A 12,017-nucleotide genomic window follows, 5' to 3' on the forward strand; every position below is an offset into this window, starting at 1 on the left:
CCACACTGACTGGGGTGACTTTATGAAGCTTTATGCTGGTGAATTACATGTGCAGGCACACAAGCACGCACGCACACACATACATACATATTGAAGGCCCCAGGTATAACATTGCTTCCCATCTACTGACTCTTGTTAGAAAATGGGAGCGGGTGGATTCTAAAAAGAAGCCAAAATTGAGAGCAGCAAGGATGCACAACAACCAACACCTCTTTGTCCTTTTGTCTATGACATCTTTTGGTTATCTCCACCTATCACTGGCCCTCTAACCAGCTCTACCTGTCGCACTGTGCCCCCCCACCCCAAAACCAGCTTATATTTCACCTCTTTTCTATTTTTCCTTAGTTCTGTTGAAGGCTCATACGGACTCGAAATGTTAACTGTGTTCCTCTCTGCAGATGCTGTCAGACCTGCTGAGTTTTTCCAGGTATTCTTGTTTTTGTTAAGGTAAAGGACCTTACTAGTACTCATTTGTATAGGCTTGCACGTGAAGACTAGGGTTGCTAACCTCCTGGATTGTCTACGAGGCTCCAGGAATTAAAGATTTATCTCCTGAAGAGAATTGCTGGGAGAAAGCCTGGAGAAATATCATATGGATATTTTTAAAAATTTGGAGTGTCCTTTTAAGACTTTTGTTTATTAATTATAAAAACATCGAAGATGGGAAAAGAGACTGTTTGACTGGGGGGCAGTACCAATAATGAAACCTCTAGGAATACATTCTGCCAGATTTGGCATCCATAGTGAAGACTGGCTACTTGTTCAGAGCTGTTGGGAGCCTGTAATCATCTATGAAACTGTGTGTCAGATTTACTGGGCCAGAATTTTCCATGGCAGAGCACTGAGCAGAGTCTGCCATTGATTAGAGTTGCCCTTGCACATTCAGCTATATAAATATTTTTATGTGGCATGTTGCTGAAGGTGCAGTTGATAACAGCAGCAAAGGAAACAGGGCATTTGGAACTTAAGTAAACAGAGCAAACAACAGGGTATTTTCTTAATGAATCAGACTGAAGAATTCTGAAATTAACAGCACAAAGCAGTGTAAATTAGTGGGTGAATTCAATATCAAATCAGGTACAGAAAGAAAAATAAAGAGAAGGAAAGAAAAACTGCATGAAGACAGAAATAAAAAGAGGTAGAAAAGAAACAGATTTATTTTAATTTGACGTTATTAAAATTTCCAACAAGAATACCTAAAGAATGAGACTCTGTACTTGTAATATTAAATCTCCAATTTCAGAGAGGTTGTCTGGTAGTAATTAACACTTATCATGTTATGACAAGGTTATTTAGATCACTATGTCTCCTGCCAATGCAATATAGCCATTTGATACCTGCCCATGGATGCGCACTGGCCTGCACATGTGCAAAAATCCAATGACATCACACACTGAGGGAGGCAGTGGCATAGTGGTATTGTCACTGGACTAGTAATCCAGAGATCCAGGGTAATGCTCTGTGGACCCGGGTTCGAATCCCACCATGGCAGGTGGTGGAATTTGAATTCAATATGTATCTGGGATTAAAAGTCTAATGATGACCAGGAAACCATTGTTGATTGTCATAAAAATCCACCTGCTGTCCATAGCTGGTCTGGCCTACATGTGACTCCAGGCCCACAGCAATGTGGTTGACTCTTGAAAATGCCCTCTAAACAAGGGCAATTAGGGATGGGCAATAAATGCTGGCCTATCCAGCGATGCCCACATACTATGAACAAGTAAAAAAAAACTAGTTTACTCAGCACACAGCCAACTTTGCTTTCTAATTCGGTTATCGCAACATGCTCTTAGTTTGTGGATTCGCACACATCACTTATTCGGCAGGTTGCTCAGAATATTTAGCTCACAAGCATTTTATTGACACTTGGAGAAAGTGGTACAGTATTTTACGAGGAGTGACAGGGACAATCCAGAATCATTACTGAATGTCAATGCTTCAACTCACTTTAATGATTTCTGTCATCTGGCAATTTAAAGGAATGCGAATGTTTATTGCTAAATATTTAGTGATCCGAAAGATTCAGTCAAGACAGGAAAGAAAACTGTTGCAATGCTGTACCGAGCTCGCTAATTCTAGTGGTTTAGTGAAGGGGCAGAATCCTGGCTTAAAACGTCTGCATATTTTGTCATGTTTTCAAATCTCTTCGGTTTAAGAAGGATCAATGAATTAATGGCATTGCAGAACTAAAAATGATTTTGCAAAGTACTGACAGCCATGGTAAACGGTTCTTAAAAGTAAATAAGCTGGGTTCATGTTGTACATTGCCCCCTACAAAGATGGCTACTGCACACATGTGCTGCTATACATTGACCCCTATAAAGATGGCAGCCACGCATACAACTGCGCATACACAGCACTGGCAGCAAACACAGCCTATTTAGAGTGCAATGAATAAGACTTGACTTTCTGTGATGAGTTTAGTTTGTATTTGCCATGCAAATACTGCAACTTCACACCATTCATTACATTTCAAAGGTGAGGCAGGCAACAAGATGCCATTTTCACAAAGCTAAATGTGGAGCAGCGCAACTCGACAGCAACTTTTGCAGGGCTGTATTTAACTGCATCTGCCTCTCACCTGAAGTTGCTGTATTACTTACATGTAACTAACGATGATCACCATTATGATGGCTCAATACCTTCAGGGGTTTGCACCAGTCCCGGTGGTTTCATAAGCAGTCCTGGCTATTAGTCACTGTGACTGCTGCTATTATCTTTCACTGGGGGAGCAGTCAATACTGTTAGAATCAGTCCCAGCTGCACAAACTGGGAAGAGCCACAGAAGTACTGCAAAAATATCAGACTCTGGGAATATGTGTTAAAACTTCTCAATTAAAAAAAAACTTTCATTTGCATAACACCTTTCACAACCAAAAGGCTTTACAATCAAAGAGTTACATCTGGCACGCTGTCACTGTTGTAATGTGGGAAATGCAAGGACTCAATTTGTGTACAACATGATCCCATAAACAGCAATATGATTTTGAGGAAACACTGTTTTTAGTGATGTTAGTTGATGGATAAATATTGGTCAAGACATCGGGAAGAATTCCCCTGTTCTTTGAAGTAACCTTATGTTTCTTCCAAGTCCAGTATCCTCAAACTTTACGAAGCTCTATGAATAATCCCTACAGTTTGATGTCTGGCACCAAGCTAATTTCTGCAGTGCGGTCAGAGGTCTTGTGTGTGGAGATTGCCACGATTGGGGTTCTGCAATATGCTGAGAAACCCTATCGCTACTTCCTTCTAATTGAATAGAAGAGCATACGTGAGAATCCTGCATACCATGGGCAAGACCCATTCTTTCCTGCCCTACCTCCTTCATCAAGTTCTGATGTGCTGTGAAAATTCCTTCGTCTCTCTGCCAAGTCCCAGTGGTGTTGCAGAGTGACAGCACGGCATCTTTTCCCACTGATACTGCCAGCTTTTACTGTCATTCCCTGCAGTGAGTTTTCCATCCTGAATTCAGATTCACCATGTCACATTTCTGCTTACACACTAAGCATTCCTTCCAACTATTTCTCTTACTTTTAATGTCTTTCAGATTAGACATCAACTTGGGGCCTCACCTGCCTTCTCAAAAGGATGTAAAAAATGCCGTGACACTATTTTGAAGAGGAACAAGGGGTTATCCTGGTGTTCTAGCCAATATTTATCCCTCAATCAACATCACCAAATCATATTATTTGGTCATTATCACATTGCTGTTTGCAGAACCTCACATGAGCAAATTGTCTGCTGTATTTCCAGCATTACAACAATTACTACATTTCAAGGTGCTTCATTGGCTGCGAAGTGCTTTGGGGTAACCTGAGATCATAACAGATATTAAAGAAATACAAGTTCTTTCTTTTCTCTACATTTTGCTCCTCCTCTCCCTAAGGCAGGACCTCTCACTGTCCACAGCAGCACTCAGGCACCTTGCCTGAGTGTCCATCCACAAGTAATCCACGATGTTATCCTCATCTGAAGTTTACACGTGCAGACTACCTGGCAGGGGTTTCAGGTAAGGCTATCCCAGCTCAGCAAGCCTCACATTCAGGTCCTGCTTGAATCTCAATTTTGGAACTTTTAATAACAACTTGCATTTATATAGCACCTTTAATGTAGTAAAGCATCCCAAAGTGCTTTACAGGCATGAATTTCAAACAACATTTGACACAGAACCACATTAGAGATATTAGGACAGGTGACCAAATGCTCGGTCAAAAAGGGAGGTTTTAATGACTATCTTAAAGGACGAGAGAGCAAGAGAGAGAGAGAGGTGGAGAGAATTAAGAAGGGAATTCAAGGCTTAGGACCCAGGCAGCTCAAGGCACAGTCACTGATGATGAAATGATGAAAATCAGGGATGCAGTCTGTAACACACCAAAAGCTGTTGTCATATATGACAACTAGCCATAAGTCTACAGTCAGCTGCATCCAGAGAATATTCCTGAATGTTTTACTGAAGCACTTTACAGCTCTGCAGCAGACTGTCTGAGGACTATCCCACACAGTGAACCAAGGGGACAATTCGCTTTGTGTTTTTGGTAGAAAAATTGTCAACATGTTTCTGGATAACTGGGATTTCTTCCAAATCTACAACAGAGGGCTGTATGGTGTGGAGAGCGTATTATCGGGATCAATTAGCTTGTTAACAAGCTCAATTGATCCTTGATTATTTACTTAAATATGGTGGACAGGCTGCCAATTTCAATGCCCACCACCCCCACCCTCATATTACTGGGGCGAACTTGGGGGTGGGCAGGTAGCTGGTGGGGTGGAAACACACTGTATTTTACGTGCCTCACTCTCCCCTCTGCTGAAAACATGCCTGGTGGGGGCACGTAAAATTGAACCCATAGACACACTGGAAAAGGTGCAAAAAAGATTTACAAGGATGATTCAAAATTGAGAGGTTTTATCTACCAGAAAAAAAATCGGTAGGAACTGGAGATCTTTTCTCTAGAAATAAGAACACTGAGGGGTAGTCTGACAGAGGTATTCATGAACATGATGGGGCAGTCATAGAGAAAATGTTTCCAGTTCTGAATGTTAAAACTCACACCCAGGTGAGGTTCCCCAAAGTTGTTGATCCACGCGAGGCCCCTCAATTTATCACCGTCTGCTGGGACACCCCCAAATTGTTATGCCCTGGGTGAAGATAGATGAACTGGCTCCCTGTCTTTATTCATCTCCGTACCTTCTGTTGGTTGCAACAAGATTTAATCTGAAAAGGATCCCTTTCGCGGATACCTTTTTCCCAGGCCCAATCGTTCTGCTTTTGTAGGAACCAATTTGATCAGGTTTTCTTGAGTTACAATCCTTGACTCGTGAGAAGTTGGTGATTGGGCATTGTAACCGTCGCGATCCGAAATTCCAGTAGAATTGACTCAAGTAGATGAATAGTCTGACTCGAGGCTCCAGTGGTGTTGAAGTTGGTAGAGAGGGAGAGGGATCGGGATACCTGAAAAATGGCGATTTGCAGGGGTACTGTTTGTGGCTGTTACTTCTGAGTCAAACTTCCAGCACTTGCTCACTCTCTCAGAACACCCACCAACAGACAGACACAGGAGCATCTTTTCAGCTCATTTTTAACCCCTTCTTTGTATATTCCAAGTGGGAAGCGAATTCACAAATCTGACTGGACATTGCGCACAGGATTTTTTGATGAGGTGACGCTCATCTTCCATTATATCCCATTGTCTCTAACAAAAGGAGCAATTAGTTTCTGGATGTCTTTAGAAGTACCTTGTCTGGCAACAGGGTGGGATTCCATTACCTCTTAGGGAGTCACCCTGCAGCCTTCCAGCCAGTGGCTTGTGTGCATTTTTAAAAACTCAGGTCTTGTTTTTTTAAAGTCCAATATTTCCAGACGTAATTCGGTGTTTTCCTTTCATTATCATGACACTTCTCCTCCTTCCCGGAATGAAATGAGATTCATTCCCATTTCATTACAAAAAAGGGAAAAACTTATAAATAACAAAACATTCCAATACACACATTCATTTTTCAGCAATGGTCAATATTTTATTTCCTAGGGATGTGGGTGATATTTATGTGGTATGGCTGAAGGGACAAACTCCAACGGAACAACCTGGCATTCTGGGTCTTAAATTTTTCCACAAGAGTTAATGGATTGTGGTCGGTAAAGACTCTGGTCTCTCTGTACCCATTTCAGACATGTATCTCAAAGTGACTGAGGGCCTGTAATAAACCGAGGGTCTCCTTCTCTACAGTGGAGTACTGTTTCTGATGCTTGTTGAGCTTTTTAGAGAAGTACCTGATTGGTCTCTCTATTCCGGGTTTGTCCTCCTGAGGAGAACTGCCCCTACCCCGATGTCACTCACATCAATGGCTACTTTAAATGCCTGATTAAAGACCGAGGCCGTAAACACGGGCTCGCCTATTAAAATGGCCTTCAGCTTTTCGAAGGCTGACTGGCATTTCTCAGTCCATACTACCTTTGCTTTTTTCTGTAATAGGTCTGTTAGCAGGGAGTCTACTGTGCTAAAATTTGGGACAAACTTGCGGTAGAACCCACACATCCCCAAGAACCTCATGACTTTCTGCTTTGTGGTGGGAATGGGAAACTGTGCTACAGCTTGTACCTTGGCAACTCTGGGGAGTATCTGTCCTTGACCAACTATGTGTCCTAGATAGGTCACTTTAGCCTTAGCGAACTTGCTCTTGCAAGATTGACCATTAGGTCAGCTGACTGTATTCTCTGAAAGAGGACTTCCAGTTGCTCTAGGTGGTTTTCCCAGGTGTCGTTGTGCACTGGGAGATCATCAAGGTACAGGACGCAATTGGGTAAGCTCACCACTACCTGGTTTAAAAACCTTTGCAAGGTAGCCGGGGCATTTTGGAGTCCAAATGGCATAACCCGACACTGGTATAACCCGTCTGCAGTTATGAAGGTGGAGGTTTCCTTCACACGGGCTGTGAAGGGAACCTGCCAATATTCCTTGAGTAAATTTATCTTTGTAATGTAGGCTGCTTTACCTACCCTCTCCATGCAGTCTTCCAGCCGGGGTATCAGGCAGGAGTCAGCTCGGGTCAAACATTAACTTTTCAGTAGTCAATGCAGAACCTTGTGGAGTCGTCCGGCTTGGGCACGAGCACAAGTGTGGAGCTCCAGTGACTATTGCTAGGCTCTATTAGTTGGTGCTCCAGCATGTAGTTAATCTCCTCCACAAATTGGGCCAGCTTCTCTGGGCCTAGATGATAGGGATGTTGTCTTATGGGAGGGGCCTTTCCCACATCTACATTGTGTAGGGCTAGGGTAGTGCAGTCTGGCTTGTCTCTGCACAAGCCTTTAAATGCAGTGAGCAGCCTCATCAGGTCTGCTCGCTGTTCTGCACCTAGATGGGAGAACAAGGAGTCTAAATTGGCTAGTATTTCTATATTAATAAAAACAAAAAAACTGCGGATACTGGAAATCCAAAACAAAAACAAAAACAGAATTACCTGGAAAAACTCAGCAGGTCTGGCAGCATCGGCGGAGAAGAGTTGATGTTTCGAGTCCTCATGACCCTTCGACAGAACTCAAGTTCTGTCGAAGGGTCATGAGGACTCGAAACATCAACTCTTTTCTTCTCCGCCGATGCTGCCAGACCTGCTGAGTTTTTCCAGGTAATTCTGTTTTTGTTTTTGTTTAGTATTTCTATATTGGTTAGCCCAGTAGTAGAAGGTTCATTGTGGGCCTCAACCACATCTCCCTCCAACTCATCCCCACTGCTATCCTCCTCCTCTAGGGCGGTGGCACTGGGACAGACCATTACTTGCTTGTTCCCTTCTCGGCATGATATCACTTTATCATGTTGACATGTCACAATCTTGGCTTTTCCCCTGATCTGGGGTCTCAATTAGATAGTTCACTTCCCCGCGTTGCGTTGCTGTTCTGAACAGGCCGCTGAACCAGGCCTGTAAGTGTTCACCTGGTATTGGTAGGAGCTCTAACACACATTCTCCTGGCTGAAAGGTTCAGGTCTTGGCATGTCTGCAGCCTGTTTTTTCATAGCCGTCTGGGAGAATTTCAAGTGCTCTCGGGCCATCTCCCAGGCTCTCATGAGCCTCTCCCAGAACACGGTTACGTAAACTGAGATGGAGAGCTCCTCCTCCTGCTCTAAAAAGCTCTCCGTGATTAGTTTGAGGCCCTTGCACTTGGTACTCATAAACTAATTCAAATGGAGTAAACCTGGTGGGCTCATTGGGTGAACCCCCATTAGCGAACAGAAGGAAATCTAGTCCTTTATCCCAGTCATGGTGGTACGCATGGCAGTGTGCCCTGATCATTGTTTTTAGGGTTTTGTGGTGCCGTTCTAGCACCTGCTGGGACTGCGGGGGTGACACGCTGAAGTTTTCAGTTGGGTCACACCCAGGTTACCCATGACTTCCTGGAATATCTTGGACATGAAATTTGAGCCATGGTCCGACTAGGTCTCAGTGGGCAGACCATACCTGGTAAAGAATTGGGTCAATTCCCTCACCACTGTTTGGGCAGACATGACTCACAGGGGAACAGCCTCTGGGAAGCGGGTAGCCACATCCATGGTAGTAAGGATATGCCTGTGGCCCCCTTTTGTTTTGGGTAGGGGCCCCACATGGTCCACTGATCCTTGCTGAATAGTTCCCCAAAAGCTGGCACAGGAACCAGAGGTGCAGGTCGTATTGCAGGTTGGGGTTTTCCCACAATTTGGCAAGTTGTGGCAGGTTTTGCAAAACCTGACTATGTCCCTGTGGAGGTGCAGCTAAAAGAAATGCTGGCTGATGCGGGATTGGGTTTTGCATATACCGACATGCCCAGCTATCTGAATTTTGTGAGCTAGCCGCAGGATTTCCCCACGGTATCTTGGCGGCACTACCACCTGGTGGGTCACTGTCCACTCCTCATTTGCAGGTCTGTCCATCTCCATTTCTTCATCAGCACATCATTTTTAATGTAGTAGCATTCAGGGACTGCTTCTGCCTCAGCCTCATTGTGGGCAGTCTGAGCTAATATTTTTAAATGTGGGTCAGCTTGCTGGGCCGCTACCAAGGAACATTTGTTTATCACCTCATTAGGATCTTCTAGACTCCCGAAAAAGGTTTCAGATAACTGGGTCTTCTGTCTGCAGTGTCACTTGAGCTTTCTCTGTTGGAGCTTGTCAGGCCATAGACCAGGTTACCACACAGTCTGGGAAAATGCCAGGTACTTTCTCTTGCAGCTGTTCAGTCTTCTTGACCTCAGTGGGCTTCTCTGAGACCACTGCAGATGCTATTACCTTTGATCCTGCCAGGTCATTGCCAAGGCGCAGGTAAACCCTGTCCACTGGCAAACTGGGGATGGCTCTCACAGTCACTGGCCCTGATACAATGTCACACTTCAGAAGGATCCGGTATAGGGCAATAGGCATGTACCCTCCTCAATCCCCTTTACCGGCACTTTGGCACTTATGGCACTCTCTGGTGAAAAGGTCATGCCATTTCCCATCAGTAGAATCTGGCCAGCCGCTGTATCTCTCAGTATTACTACAGGCTTACTCACCTCACCCTGAGGAAATGAAATCGGACATAGAATCTCAGTAACCCTCAGGGATTTGTGTAACCTCATCCACACTCTCAGGAATGCCCCTACAGGGATTCACAGCAGCAGTCAGAGCCATAGCCTGGTCTGCTATGTTCTCTGGTTGACGCTCATTCTCTGCAAGGGGTGTATGTGCCCTGATCAATCCCACTGGTTTTTCCCATAACGTAGCAGTTAGCTCAGATGTGCCCTACTTTCTTGGCTTCACTTTTCATTTCAGCGCCACCCTTTCTGTCCTGAGGAGGAGAGTCCCCAGAATTTTCTTCTCTCCCATGGGTGCTCAGTTTTCTATCACTCCCGCCACCTCCCCCCCCCCCCCACCCACTGCCTCTATCCTTCCAGTTGGTTGGGGGTAACTCGGGGAGAGTCTCTTCTGTAACAAGGGTTTGTGGAAAATCTCATAATTGTCGGCCATTGTGGCTGCCTGCCTGGCCCCTGTGACCCACTGCTCTCCAGGTGTGCTCTTATTGAAAAGGGTAGGGAGTTTCTAAATTCCTCAAGGAGAATTATTTTACTGGAGCTTTTCGTAAGTGGCTTCTTTAAGTGTCCATGCGCACTGTTCAAAAGCAAGTTGTTTAAGCCTTTCAAATTCCAGGTACGTCTGGTCAGGCCGTTTCCTGAGGGTACGGAGTTTCTGAAAGTACGCCTCCAGTACTAACTGATACATACTAAATATAGCACTTTTTACTGCTTCATAGTCAATGACACTTTCCTCAGGCAGCAGGGTGAAAACCTCGTGAGCCTTCCCTGAAAACCTACTCTGCAGTACTGGGAACCACTGTTGGACTGGCCACTTTAACTGCTGTGCTAAGCACTCAAAAGATATAAAGAAGGCTTCCACCTCTGCTTCATCAAACTTGGGGATTAGATGAGCAGACCCCGTTGCCCCAACCCTTAAGTCCAAATAAGTGTGTCTTCAAGGGACCCAGTGGGATGCCTGCTCCTCAGTTCAAACAGTTTTAGTTGACACTCCCTTTTCTCCCTCTTTTCTCTCTCCTGAAATTCTCTCTCTTCCTTTTGAATCCTTTCTTGACATTCCCTTTCATTTTCTCTCTCCTGAAATTCTAATTTCCACTTAACCAATTTTAATCTCTCTACTGCTATGCTATCCATTTCTTCGTCTTCAATTTCCAGCTGTAGACCAGTGGCCACCCCTTTTAAGATTTCAGGTTTTTTGGCTTCCGGCCGAAATTTTAATCCTAAATGCCTTGCCAACTCTTTTAACTGTTTAAGGGACAGAACTTTTAGAAGTAACTGCTTCTGGTTCTGCTAGAAAGGTACTGGCACCAAAAGTGGACATTTTAACACTTCAGTATTATAGACTCAAGAAAGATGTTTTGCAGTTCCTAAAAAAATTGATTTCACAAGGACAATTTACTTTCCCTACTCTAATTCGTTTGTTTCATCTGTGGGTAAAAAGTATACCAGACTCTGAACCCCTAGTTTGTTCAAATCACTGACAAGCGCTCCAATTTGTTACGTCCCACGCCCAGGTGAGGTTCCCCAAAGTTGTTGATCCAGGCAAGACTCCTCAATTTATCACCGATGGCTGGGACACCCCCAAATTGTTATGCCCTGGGTGAGGAGGGACAAACTGGCTCCCTTTATTCAGCTTCCTCCATTTCTGTTGGTCACAACAAGATCTAATCTAAAAAGGTTCCCTTTAGCGGATACCTTTCTCCCAAACCCAATCGTTCTGGTTTTGAAGGAGGCAATTTGAACAGATTTTTTTCAGTTAAAGATAAGACTGAGTTTATTAACAATTTTTAAAGATAAAAAAAGATAAAATACGTGCATATACTGTCATACAGATTAAAAGTAAAAATTTAGCTTGAAGTAAGTGAATATATGTGTGCGGTATACATATAAAAAAAGGTATATGGAACAGTCTTTGACTCGTGGGGAGAGGGTGATTGGGCGTTGTGGCCGTTGTGATTCGAGTAGACGAATAGTCAGGTTCGAGGTTCCAGTGGTGTTGAATTCAGTAGAGAGGGAGAGGGATTGGGATATCTGCAAAATGGCGATTTGCAGGGGTATGGCTATTACTTTTGAGTCAAACTTCCAGCACTTGCTCTCTCTCAGAACAGCCGCCAACAGACAGACACAGGGGCAGCTTTTCAGCTCACTTTTAACCCCTTCTTTGTATATTCCAAGTGGAAAACGAATTCATAAATCTGTCTGGGCATTGCTCACAGGATTTCTTGATGAGATGATACTCATCTCCCATTGTCTCTACTGGAGGGAGCAATTAGTTTTTGAATATCTTTAGAAGTACCTTGTCTGCCAACAGGGTGGGGTTCTATTACCTCTTAGGGAGTCACCCTGCAGCATTCCAGCCAGTGGCTTGTGTGTATTTTTAAAAACTCATGTCTTATTTTTTAAAGTCCAATATTTCCAGATGCAATTTGGTGTTTTTCTTTCATTATCATGACATGAGAGAGACCAGACCTATGGACTATAC

General features: G+C 44.0%; 1 protein-coding gene across 14 annotated transcripts in view; it reads right to left on the reverse strand.

The window, feature by feature from the left end:
• The window catches only part of rad51b (RAD51 paralog B), a 687,200-nt gene that overhangs the window by 238,001 nt on the left and 437,182 nt on the right, over positions 1 to 12,017 (reverse strand). The window lies entirely within an intron of this gene.

This window comes from Carcharodon carcharias, chromosome 20, assembly GCF_017639515.1.
Source record: "Carcharodon carcharias isolate sCarCar2 chromosome 20, sCarCar2.pri, whole genome shotgun sequence".
Lineage (NCBI taxonomy): Eukaryota > Metazoa > Chordata > Chondrichthyes > Lamniformes > Lamnidae > Carcharodon > Carcharodon carcharias.